The sequence below is a fragment of the Leptodactylus fuscus genome, chromosome 3 (assembly GCF_031893055.1).
Source record: "Leptodactylus fuscus isolate aLepFus1 chromosome 3, aLepFus1.hap2, whole genome shotgun sequence".
NCBI classification, from domain to species: Eukaryota; Metazoa; Chordata; class Amphibia; order Anura; family Leptodactylidae; genus Leptodactylus; species Leptodactylus fuscus.
In genome coordinates this window covers 49,384,072-49,396,367 of record NC_134267.1, presented here as the reverse complement: position 1 = coordinate 49,396,367, position 12,296 = coordinate 49,384,072, and positions in this window count along the sequence as shown.

Sequence of the window (12,296 nt, the reverse complement as noted above, 5' to 3'; positions counted from 1 at the left end):
ATTCATCTTTCTTTCAATTGCAACCAGTGGTCCTGTCCCTGCAGCTGAAAAACACCCCATAGCATGATGCTGCCACCACCATGTTTCACTGTTGGGATTGTATTGGGCAGGTGATGAGCAGTGCCTGGTTTTCTCCACACATACTGCTTACAATTAACGCCAAAAAGTTCAATCTTCGTCTCATTATACCAGAGAATCTTATTTCTCGTAGTCTGGGAATGTGTTTTTTTGATAAACTCTATGCGGGCTATCATATGTCTTGCGCTGAGGAGCGGCTTCCTTCGGGCCACTCTGCCATAAAGCCCCAACTGGTGGAGGGCTGCAGTGATAGTTGACTTTGTGGAACTCTCTCCCATCTCCCTACTGCATCTCTGAAGCTCATCCACAGTGATCTTCGGGTTCTTCTTTACCTCTCTCACCAGGGCTCTTCTCCCACGATTGCTCAGTTTGGCTGGACGGCCAGGTCTAGGAAGAGTTCTGGTCGTCCCAAACTTCTTCCATTTAAGGATTATGGAGGCCACTGTGCTCTTAGGAACCTTGAGTGCTGCAGAAATTCTTTTGTAACCTTGGCCAGATCTCTTTGACCTCATGATTCTCATTTGCTCTGCCATGCACTGTGAGCTGTGAGGTCTTATATAGACAGGTGTGCGCCTTTCCTAATCAAGTCCAATCAGGTTAATTAAACACAACTGGACCCAATGAAGGAGTAGAACCATCTCAAGGAGGATCAGAAGGAAATGGACACCATGTGAGTTAAATATGAGTGTCACTGCAAAGGGTCTGAAGACTTTTGATCATGTGATATTTCGGTTTTTCTTTTTTAATAAATTTGCAAAAATACCTACATTTATGGGGGGGGGGTTCTGTCAAGATGGGGTGCTGAGTGAACATTAATGAGAAATAAAATGAACCCTTTTGATTTTAGCAAATGGCTGCAATGAAACAAAGAATGAAAAATTTAAAGGGATCTAAATACTTTCCGTACCCACTGTAAGGGACTCGTTCCCTGGACAAAACTAATGCCATAACTATTGCACCATGCTCCTCTTACATTTAGATTGTAAGGCTGGGTTCACACCAGCGTTTATACTATGTTCGGGGTTTTCATCCCCGAATCCACTTGAAAAATGCAGAGAGAAAAGTACTGCAAGCCGGACTTTTCTCTGCATTTTTCAGACGGACCCCATTACTGTCTATGCAGTCTGCAGATAACTGCTTTTTAAGCAGGTTAGCTTTCCACTTTTCAGGTCCCCAAGCACACGTGAGGAGAAGAAAGCTGGACACTAGTGTGAACTTAGCATAAGCTCTGTGGGGCAGGGACAGCTCTCCTTTTCTTATTGTTTGTTCATTAGTTTCAATCACTTGTTATTTTCTCGTCACTTTCTCACCTGTAAACATCTGCAGAATATATTGGTGCTATATAAATAATGTCAGTGGAACAAGACCATGCTCTGTGTAGTCTATAGTCCCAAGGTATAGACATGCCCTTGAAGAGGCATTTATAGAGATTACCTAAAATGACTGGACATAAGCCCCAATAATCAATTCCACTCCACAGCTTTGAATGAGAAGGGTGTCCACTGAGAAGGATGGATAGGATGTGTGCACAATAAAAATATAGGGTAAGGTGCCTTTGCAGTGCAATGAAAAGGAAAAGTTTGCCTATATATTTCATTAAAGGGATGTTCCAAGACTTCATAATTGATTACCATCTTACACCTGGGACCCCAGCCGATCAGCTATATGAAACAACAGCAGTGTTTCTTCTGCTTAACAAGTCATGTGAAGTCATGTTCATTGGTCACAAGGCCTGATCAAAGCTCTGTCCTATTCAAGTAACACCAAGCATAGCTCCTGTATAAATGAATGGTGCTAGGCTAGGTAAGTATTGAAGAGGCTTATCCAAATACATCCATTTCACATAGCTGTCAGAACCATGCCAGTCTTTAATTGATGACCTATCCTATGGGTAGGTTGTCAATTGTTTAGCTTGTAAAACCCCTTAAGGTTAGTTCACATGTGAGTTTTTTGGTCTGGATTTTGACGCGGGAAGCTGCGTCAGAATCCAGACCAAAATGCGCCTGCTGCGGCTTCTGACAATTGCGGCTTTCCACTCCAGATTAGGCCCAAATGAATGGGCCTAGTCTGGAGGGTGGTGTCGCGAGGCGGACGTCCACAGCTGAATCAGCCACGGAATCCGCCTGAACAAAGGGCAGCTTGTTTCTTTTTTTCCGCGAGCTGGAGCAAACCACTCGTGTAAAAAGGAAATGACCGGCTCCCATTGATTTTAATGGGAGGCGTTTTTTTGAGCAGGATTTTGACACGGATTCTGCATCAAAATCCTTACCATTTTGCCCCGTGTGAACTAGCCCTTAAATGTCTTTTTAGAACACATACTAGAAGGCACAGAATATCTCTGATTACTATGATGCAAACCCCAGAGACCTTGTAAAGCCACTGACCACTTATACCATGAAGTGCCCATAATTTATTTACGGTATATAGCACCATTCATTCCATGGTGCTTTACATTGGAGGGTTTACATACGGTATGCAAAACATATAAAACAAATATAATAAACTCCTGTGATGTACAAAGATTTATCAAACATGAGATTAGTATATGTATGACTTATCCAGGACTCATTGGTTGATCATGTCACTATAGGGTCATGTTTATCACTGATCCCAATATCTCTCGGCCTCGCTGGCTGCCTGGATACAATGTCCCCAGGCTACAATGACTCCATATAAACAGTAGCTTCATTACATCAGATCTCTAGCTGTTTGCCTTTTAGAAGGTTTCATTACATTGTAAATCCTTCCGTATTCTTCCACGTGGATTACTGTCATGCTGCAGCCTTCATTATCACAGTGACTGACACCGAAAGAGTCATTCATTGTTTTCTAGTAAGAGTAATTTGTTTTTGGATATCTGTCAGGTTATTATTCTGAGCTCTTGATATGAGCAGTTCGCTATGGAAAGAATGTCATTGCTATCATACAGATGGAATGAGGCTGCTGCGGCTTACATGTATGTCGGCTATATACTGTCTGTTCATAGTGAGGGTCTAGTTTATAAATAAGCTGTATGTGGGTGTAGGGGGGCATAAACGCCGCTTTTCTTTTGCTCACTTGTTTATTTGCTGCATTTTTTTTGTTAGCCAAGTCCAGGAATGTATTGATCAGAAGGGAGAAGTATAAATGCTTGCTATATATTTCCCATTCATCTTGTAGCCACTCCAGGCTTTGCTTTAGCTTAAAATTATGCAGAAAAATCTGCAAAAAAACCTACAGCTTTCCACAACGTAGGGACTTAGCCTAATGGGGTTTTTCAGGACTTGTATAAGGATAACGGCTGTGTTCACATGGAGTAATGCGCCGTTCATTCTGACACGTAAACACGCGTCAGAGTGAGCGATGTAAAACAGAATCCCATTGACTTCAATGGGTGCCGTCTTACGCGCGCTACCCATTGAACTCAATGGGAGGCTTTTTTACCTATTGCTTTCAATGTGATACGTGCAAGCTTTAGGCCAGGGCCTCATGTGGTGTAAACACAGCGGCAAAAACTACAATGTTTTACAGTCCCTGCAAAGTGTTATTTCTAGTGAATCCCATACACACATTACAGATGCATTTCTGCCATGGTTTACCTGCAGCGCTTTTTGGCTACAGCCTGCTATTTGGGGGCCTTAGCCTTAAGTCGTAGTGTAATGGTCCTTATACATGGAGAAGTCAATGAATACTTGTTTTGTCACATTTAAATGTGTCGGTTATGTCTTTGAAAGACTCTCTCTGTATAGTTCTGTGATCAATTTATCAGTTCTGTGATTTATTTATATATAGCCTTGCGATATTAATCTTGATTTTATGGAAGCTTGGGAGCGAGGACTCATTTCTACTTAAACCCCAGCCCAGTGGTCTGACTGTTCTACATGGGCATTTGGCAGGTCGCCCTCATGAAATCCTCTCTGAAAATCCTCTGTAAGACTTACTTAGCCCCTCATTGTTTATGTAGCATTTATCCTACAGTTTCCCTCCTATGGTTCAGGGAATGCAACGCCTTAGGTACTACTTTCCATATTCGGTGGACCAGTTCACATACCTGTTGCTTCTAGATACATAGAATGGCCCAGTGACTCTTTGGTCAGTCTTTCCCATTGTCAGACCCCATTTTTCTCCTTAAAGGGATTCTACCATTAAAAAACTTTTTTTCTAGGTAACACGTCGGAATAGTCTTTATTAGTTCTCTTGCAGCGATGGGGGCGTCCCCCAGCGCAGGAGATGCGATGGGGGCGTCCCCATTGCTGCTCGAAAACCGACTCCAGCGCCACCTCTGTCTTCTTCTGCATCCGCACCTTCCTTCTTTGGCTTGACGTCGGACGCCTGCGCAGTACGCTCTGTTCGGCGAACTTCGCCGAACGTACTGCGCATGCGCAAAATTGCGGTGTTGGCACTATGTCTGCGGGCATGCGCAGTATGTTCGGCGAAGTTCGCCGAACAGAGCGTACTGCGCAGGCATCCGACGTCAAGCCGAAGAAGGAAGGGGCGGATGCAGAAGAAGACAGAGGCGGCGCTGGAGTCGGTTTTCGAGCAGCAATGGGGACGCCCCCATCGTTGCGAGAGAACTAATTAGCATACCAGTACAAACCGGTATTTTGAACTAACGGCGCGGCGGAGATCACTTCCAAAGGTAGGAGACAAATAGCCTTTCTAAAGGCTATTCCGACGTGTTACCTAGAAAAAAAGTTTTTTAATGGTAGAATCCCTTTAATCGCAAGCCCACCAGTCTCAAAAATGCCCAATTCAAATTACTGGGCCATAAAAGGCTGCACATTCTGCACTTCAAGGCAGATCCTGGGAGCGAGAGGAGGCGCCCGGGCCTGTCTTGAAATACTGAGAGAATTGTGAGATCGTATTGTACTATTTTGTTTGTTTGTGTGGTTGGTAGTAAGCCACATTTATAGTTAGCGTTATAATGTTTACTTAGTGCTCGAACGAGCAGGGATTTGTTTGACGTTTTTGCCTGAAGCTAAGGCTGTATTTTATTTTGCGTATTCTGTACCTGAAGCGAAGGTTTATTTTTACTGTTATTGCTGTTATATGAGCAATTCTTTAAAAAAAAAAAAAAAAGAAATGGTAAACCCTGAGTATCAGGAAGAAGTATCAATATATTACGATATAATTGTTACACTATATAATAAATATACTGTACCTAGTAACTCTTGTGTAAAGTCCCTTATTTTTGTATTTGATCATTCTTGATATAGAAGGATATCCAGCAGTGTCAATGACTTGTGCACAGCAGCTCACAGACCCGAATGTCAAACTGAATTGAAGCCCTAAGTAGAGTTATAGGCTCCTGTTTCTGTCTCCTACTCTTCTTACCCATGTAAGTGTCATAACAGTTCAGACAGTATTTTTGTTTTAGCATTTTATTCATGAACTAAGATGAACAGTGTCCCACCAGGATAGGTGAGTGCTGCAGTAGTTGAATTTGTGGTGCAGTCATGGTACACGGTAGTATCAGTCTCACTTTTTAGTTTTTAGTGATAGAGAGGTGCTTGTATTCCATCGGTGCCCACAAAACCTTTATATGTCTTGTGTAAAGTGTTTTTTTCTTAGTTAGACATCACACTAAACTGAGGATACAAATGTATTCAGTTTACCAGAGGCAATCTCCCTGATATCCAAGGGCAACAACAATAATAAACTTAAAAATAAAGGAAGACAGTAAACAATACACTTAACTTCTTAAAGAGGACCTTTCACCGATTCGGGCACAGGCAGTTCTATATACTGCTGGAAAGCTGACAGTGCGCTGAATTCAGCACACTGTCGGCTTTTCTGATCTGTGCACCGGGTAAAGAGCTATCGGTACCGTAGCGCTTTACAGTCAGAAGGGCGTTCCTGACAGTCTGTCAGGTATGTCCTTCTCCACAGCAGCACCTATCGCGCTGTACAGTGTGAGCGGGGAGGAACGCCCCCTCCCTCTCCTCATAGTGCTCGTCCATAGACAAGTATTATCAGGAGTGGAGGGGGCGTTCCTCCCCGCTCACACAGTACAGCGCTATAGGCGCTGCTGTGCAGAAGGACGTTCCTGACAGACTGTCAGGAACGCCCTTCTGACTGTAAAGAGCTACGGTACCGGGACCGATAGCTCTTTACCCAGGGCACAGATCAGGAAAGCTGACAGTGTGCTGAATTCAGCGTACTGTCAGCTTTCCAGTAGTATATAGAACTGCCTGTGCCCACATCGGTGAAAGGTCCTCTTTAAGGCTGGGTTCACATCTGTGTCTGGTATCCATCTACTTGCAAAAACGTTTTAAGAGAAAAAAAAACAAAAAGGCGTCCAAACGGTTACAAATTGGATACCTGAGTCCCAAGGACATGAAAGGTCCTCTTTAAAGGTATTCTATCACTTTTTACAATAAATATAGATAGGAATAGCCTTTATTATTCTGAACCGCGCTGCTGTTCTGGAGGAATTTCTTCCTTATGTAAAAGAGTTTTCTCGTAGCACTGGGAGCGTTCCCCAATGCTGCTTGAAAACTCTCCAGTGACGGCTTCTGTCTTCTTCACTGCCTCCGCCTCTTCTCTCGCGCTCCTCCTCTCTTGGCCCAAAAGCGCCGACTGCGCATGTGCAACGGCCACTTTTCCTGTGGCCGAACTGGAGAGACCACAAAAATGGATTCCACATGTGAACATACCTCGCGGCTAGCCGCGCCAGAATGCCAATGCAGTGCAGGAAGAAGGAACATGTCGCTTTTTTTTTCTGCTTCTAGCTAGAGGAAAAAAGAGGCGAGCTGCTCCCATTGAAGTCAATGGGAGCTGTTTATGCAGCGGATTTTGAGGCGGATTCCGCGCCAAAAAATCCGCTGCCAAAAAACTCTGTGTGACCAAGCCCTTATTATACCTATGGGGAAAATGGTAGCATTTACTACAAGTGTAATTGACATGCTACGATTTTCAAAAATGTGGCATTTTTGAAAATGCAATTAATCCCGCGGCAGTTTGTTTGTTTGTTTTTTACAATGTTTAGTTGGGATAAGCCAGAATCCTATCCACTTTGCAGGTACTGTAAAATGCAGCATTTTCGCAACATGGGGCTTCAGCCTTACTCCCAATCTGGGGATGAACAGGCGATATGAGCCTATGGGAGTCATGAAGAAAACATACATAGTTGAGGTGCTATGTAGAAGGCCTCAACATTCATAGCTACCGAGTGTCATTGAGATTTCTGCCTATGAATCCAATAAAACTATAAAAAATAGCTGAGGTCATTTTTTCCAAAATCCTGCTGCCTGGACAGCAGTTTCCTTGTGTGTCTGCTATAAAGTGCCCGTCTACTCCAGCAAATGACTGATCCATTACCTAACCCCTTGAAGTACTGTACATAGAGATGAGGTTTCTCCCTTTCTCTGTTGATCACTGACACATAACTGAACACTTTTTATAGTCGAGTCGTCTCTAGTGTGACCCTAACCACAACCATCCTGCCATTCACAAATGGTTAAATTGAAATAAAACACGCTATCAGTATTCTGCGTCATGTATGGTCTGCTTGTAGTATGTAATATCTGTTACATCAGTACATTTAAAGAAGGAGTCATTGTTAGGAAACAGACCAGTCTCATGCAGGGTAGGCCCGAGCTGTGCAAATCAGAAATAAATCCAGACAAGACATTTGTAATCCCAAGAGTTTTATACTGCAGAAACACAAAGAGCGGAGGATACAGGCTGGATGTAAGAAGCAGACTCGCTTTAGTAGCAGGTCGTCACTGCAAGTATTTAAGGAATGAGGTCAACACTTGTAAAGGGTCGAATGATTCAGCAAGATAAAATTCCTCTCTCGCTGTCATATTCAGAAATGAAGAAATTGACTGTGCCCACGGTGCAAGCAGAACGTAAGAATCTGGAGGATGGTCCTTTGTGCCACTGCATTTGCTCTGTGAATTTTAATCGATGCCATTTGCAGCTCCTACCCACATAAGCTTCTTATTGTGCCCCATCTCTTCAAAAAGATTGTCAATTATATAGTGACCCAAAAAACAGTTTACACAAACCATTTATTGATCAGATCCAAATGACTGTGACTATGTGTGTGCCGTTCAGGTCTGGACAATAAATATACTACATATGTACCAACCATGGGATGTACAATGAAATTACCATGTTGTAGACCCCATGGATCTCGTGAATGTACCATGTTTTCAACTGCATGGTCTGCTGTGGTTCAGTATAGAGGTTGCATGATAGACAGGCACTGAACTCCCAATATGTTATGTTAGATGAGTGTTTAGGAGTCAGTGATCCTTTTTGTCTGGATGCTCATATCCATGCGAGTCTGATCTAACCTGTAGCTGCAGCCTTGATGCCATGCAGAAGTTACATACATCTATGTTGTGAATGTGCTTGAGTTCACATCTACATACATACAGTATATACATCTATGTTGTGGTTCTTGTTCACATTTGCTAGTAAGCAGGGGAGTATGTATAGGTAGCAGTTGCTATCAAGCCCAGACCCTGAGGGGGCCCAAAGGTCTCTCTGCCGCATAAAATATAACAATATTTTAAATTGCACATGGAAAGTAGGATCCCCATTACAATTTTAACATTGGGGCTCAGGAGATTCAAGCTAAGCCTCTGCTAGGAGTGTAAAAGACTGTACTTGTGTATCTCCAAACCAATAATAGTGGAACAAGTAGTCCTCCAAATATTAATACTTTGGGTTGGCACCTGTATCCGTGTATGCTTCCATGCAAATCATTATGTACCTAGAGGACAGTAGGGATTTGTTCTACAACATTTAATACCTTGGTGCCATCTGGAATTTCGCAAAGTGCGTAGAAAATTGGCAAATAAAAAAGTGCTGCAAGTCCGACATTTTTATGGGGGGGTTTCAGTTTAAAAGAACGGACACCCGATGGATCCCACCAGAGAATATTATTCCGATGACTCATTCTCCATCTAACGTGCAAGTCCTATTGGAAGTGCATCAAAAAATGTCATTCATGGAGGACGTCATCAATAACGTGCAATAGGTTACGATTGAATTATCTCATAAATAATATACCGAAGTGGCTGTGACCAGGACTTATGCTTGGTTCACACTAGTGCTTGGGTCTGCATGGGAACCTGAAAGACGGAGAGTCTGTCTGCTTAAAAAGTGGTGGACACCCGCAGACCCCATGGACTATAATGGGGTCCAGCAGTTTTACACTGAAACCAGCAGATAGTAAAGTCCTTCTTACAAGATTTTTCTTTCTGACCATTTTAGGCAGAATCTGTAGCAGAGTCCCAACGAAGACTCCAATGCTGATGTGAGTCCAACCTTAAACTGGTTCACCTTTTAGATTCAAATTCTTGCCAGCAAGTGGACCGGGCCTCTGGGGAGTGCGGGTAGGGGTCAACACTGTCTAAAATGCTAGAATGACAAGGGGCCCCCAGGCCTTTGACTGGGGGACACATGGTGTAATGGCACATATTTATTTAGAAAGGTTTTTAATTTTTAATTAAAAATTTTGAGGTGTTTGTGTGTGTGGTGCTGTGTTTTCTCCCCCCTTTTTTCCCCATCTTTTCTCCTCAGGTTAGCAGTGGTACTTACCAAGAGGGTCCCCCTCTGAAGTTGGTCGCTGTGGTTGTCGCCAGAAGATCCAGAAGCTTCTATCTCCAGGCAAACTTGCTTCATCACCGGGCAGACTTCTTCGTTACCGGGCAGATTTTCTTCAAAGGCAGCTGTTGATTGGTCAAAGCTGTAAAAGAGCGGGAAAATTTGAACATAAATAGTTTGAATCGGGGGGGCGTGGCTTGGCCATGGCGGAGTGAGGTTGTGTGCTGTCTCTGCTCCGTCCCTGGCTCCTGGTAGAAACACCTTATACGGCTGATCATGTTTGAACTTACCTGCTTGGTGATGGGGAAGAATCGCAGACCCTCTCAGCGGTCCTCTTCAACTCCTCCGGGGACTTCTGGCTCGTCTTCTATCTCCCGCTTCCTCCGGGTGCCGCGCTGTGGGGACTCCTCTACTCCGGCCGGTTCTAAGATGGCGCCTGTTCCTGTGGCCGCTCCACGCGGCCGGCCTGCTGCAGCTGCGGTGCTCTCCCCGGCTGCCTCCAGCGACGTGCGCCTCTCATCTGCTGCCCTCCACGGTACTGGGGATCCTGAGGACACGCAGCCGTGCTCTCCCTCCTCCGGCGGTCCGGACAAGCTGCATGCCGGGGATGTCCGTCCGCCGACGCATACCTCCGGCGGCCCCCCCCTTATCTCCTCCGGCCTGATGGATGATGGGCAGGTAGGCCGTGACTCTGCCTCGCCCTCTCTACTACCTGCTCCTGGGTTGGATGGTGAGTGGCCATCCCTGCCGCCTTCTCCTGCTGCCCCACTGATGTCCCCTTCCCTGGAGCCCATGAATGTCTCCTCTGGGTCTGTTGTTTGGGGGGAGGGGGGACATGGCTGGTACTCCCCTGAGCCCTCTTCCCCTAGAGTGGCTCCAACGTCTCCCTCATGCCCTGTACATGAGACTCTGAGTGTGCTGTCTGTGCCCCCGAGCCCCCTGGCTCCTGACTGTGCCATCCATGCGGCCCATGGACTTTCTGCCCCATCTTCTGCCTCCCCCTCGGGGTCTGCCCCCCCCTCTGCTGCTCCCTCCCGGCCTCCCCAAGGTCATCAGGCTGCTGCTACCTCCCTGCCAATCCCCTTGGACTCTCCTACTGCTGCTGCGGTTGGTGGACCACGTCTGTGTGTTGCTTCTGATTCTGCTGGAACTGTCGTTTCATCTGCTTCTGTTTCTGATACCCTGGTTGAACTACGTCGCCTTAGCGCTCATCTGGCGGCGGTTCCCACTAAGTCTGATATGGAGGAGTATGTGATCCGACTTGAGCAGTCTTACAAATCGGAGCTGTCTGCGGTCCGTTCCTCTGTACAACAACTAGAGACCAGAGTGGATTCCCTCGAAGCGTCCTCTGCCTCCCTTGATTCCCAGCTTTCTAACCAGGAGGCGACCATTGCCTCTCACACTCGGCAGCTGCGGTTCTTATCTGATATGTTGGATGACCTGGAGAATCGCAATCGACGTAATAACATAAGGGTGAGAGGACTGCCTGAATCTGTTGAGTCTCAGCACCTGGACGCCACCTTGCGCACCATTTTCAATTCGATTTTGGGGGCCCCCCTGGACTCACCCATCGAACTTGACCGCGCGCACCGCTCCTTGGGTGCGCGCCCTCCTGATGACAATAGGCCCCGTGATGTTATTTGCAGGGTGCACAGATACCAGTTGAAGGAGGCGATTATGCGTAAAGTTCGGGAGGTGCCGAAGGTCTTATTTCAGGACTCTGAGCTCCAGTTACTTCCGGACTTGTCACGCCTCACCCTTGCCAAACGGAGAGCGTTGAAGCCTCTTCTGGAGGTTCTCACCCAGCATCAAGTGCCGTACACATGGGGCTTCCCTTTCCGCTTGCAGGTCCGTCATGGCGGTCGTGTTGTCTCCATGTCTCATCCGGATGAACTTTTCCATTTCGCCTCTGCCTTGGGCCTCCCGTCTGTTCCTGCCCTCTCTTGGCCTCCGTTTCCTGGTGATCTCCTGTCGGCCCCTCCTGCCCGTCCTCAGAGGCGCTCTGGGAGGCGCCGTAAGACCCGCTCCCCGGTGGAGGCGAATCCGTCCCAGGCTGTTTCTGGCACTTCTACCTGATGGCTCTGTTTGTTTGGACGGACTTTACTAGTTGTTTAGACTGGACCCCTTTTGCGTCCCTGTAATATGTGTTGGGGGGGATAGGGATGTGTGTCGCTTATCTCTCACTGCGGTCTTTCCATCCTCTCCACCAGCTGGCTCCTTCGGGTAGCTTGCTTCCTTTGATTGTTATGTTCTTGTTGTTCTATTTTGTTGGTCAGCATTTAATACTCTGTTAGAAGATTTATTGTTTCGGTGTTTTCACCTGGGGTCCCGGGATGGGGCACCGGCTGCTATATTTGGAAAAGCCCGTTTCCCACCGGGGTCTCCACGCTTTCTTTGTGCATGGTCTTTGGCAATCCCTTTCTTTGCCGCTTCCCCACCTCTCTGTGTGGAGTTTCTCTCTCCACCCCACTTAGTTGGTTTTGTCTTTCTTTGTCTCTTGTCCTCTGTGTTTTGTTTGGTCTTTTCTTTGTCTAGTTGTTTCCTCTTTTCTTTTCCCTCCTTTTCTTGTTTTCCTTTGTCGTTCTTTGTCTGTCTCTTTGTTGTCTCGTCCCTTTCCTTCTCACTTGGCCATGTCCTCTGTTCCGGCCCTTCCCATCCCTCTCCCACGCACTTTTTTG